At 46.6% G+C, this 476-nt stretch overlaps 1 non-coding gene across 1 annotated transcript; it reads left to right on the top strand.

The window, feature by feature from the left end:
* Nucleotides 1-370: 370 nt before the first annotated feature.
* On the top strand, nucleotides 371-476 carry LOC112534975. The gene has a single exon (XR_003079182.2). It is a non-coding gene; the product is annotated as a small nucleolar RNA R71 (small nucleolar RNA).

Below are 476 nucleotides of genomic sequence, written 5' to 3' on the forward strand. Positions count from 1 at the left end.
GAATTAGATGGAAAACTAGTAGAAGATGAAGCAAACATACCTCCCATGATGCAGTTCGCACTGTAATGCGAGACCACCACAAAACTTCGCGATAGCGTTATTGCATGAGCAACATCTGAAGTTGGTCGATCTTCTTGGCTAGAAGCTCCACTTGAGCCGCCAAGGCTGTAGAGTCCACTTGGTTGACCACTCCCTGTCTTCCTGGTCGGCTCTAGAGGATTGCCAACGATAGTTGTTCATGGCCATTTCCTCTATCAAGTTCGAGCTGCTCGGGCGTCTTATTGTTTAGCGCCCCACTGCAGCATCCACCATCTACCTCGTTGCAAGGTTCAACCCATTTGTAGAAGGTCCGAACTGCATCCACACCGGCAATCCGTGATGTGGGTAGCATCTCAAAGATCTTTAAATCTCTCCCATGCATCGTACATGCTTTCATCATCAAACTGCATAAAAGAAGATATGTCATTTCTAAGTTT

Source organism: Ricinus communis, chromosome 2, assembly GCF_019578655.1.
Source record: "Ricinus communis isolate WT05 ecotype wild-type chromosome 2, ASM1957865v1, whole genome shotgun sequence".
In the NCBI taxonomy this organism is placed as follows: domain Eukaryota; kingdom Viridiplantae; phylum Streptophyta; class Magnoliopsida; order Malpighiales; family Euphorbiaceae; genus Ricinus; species Ricinus communis.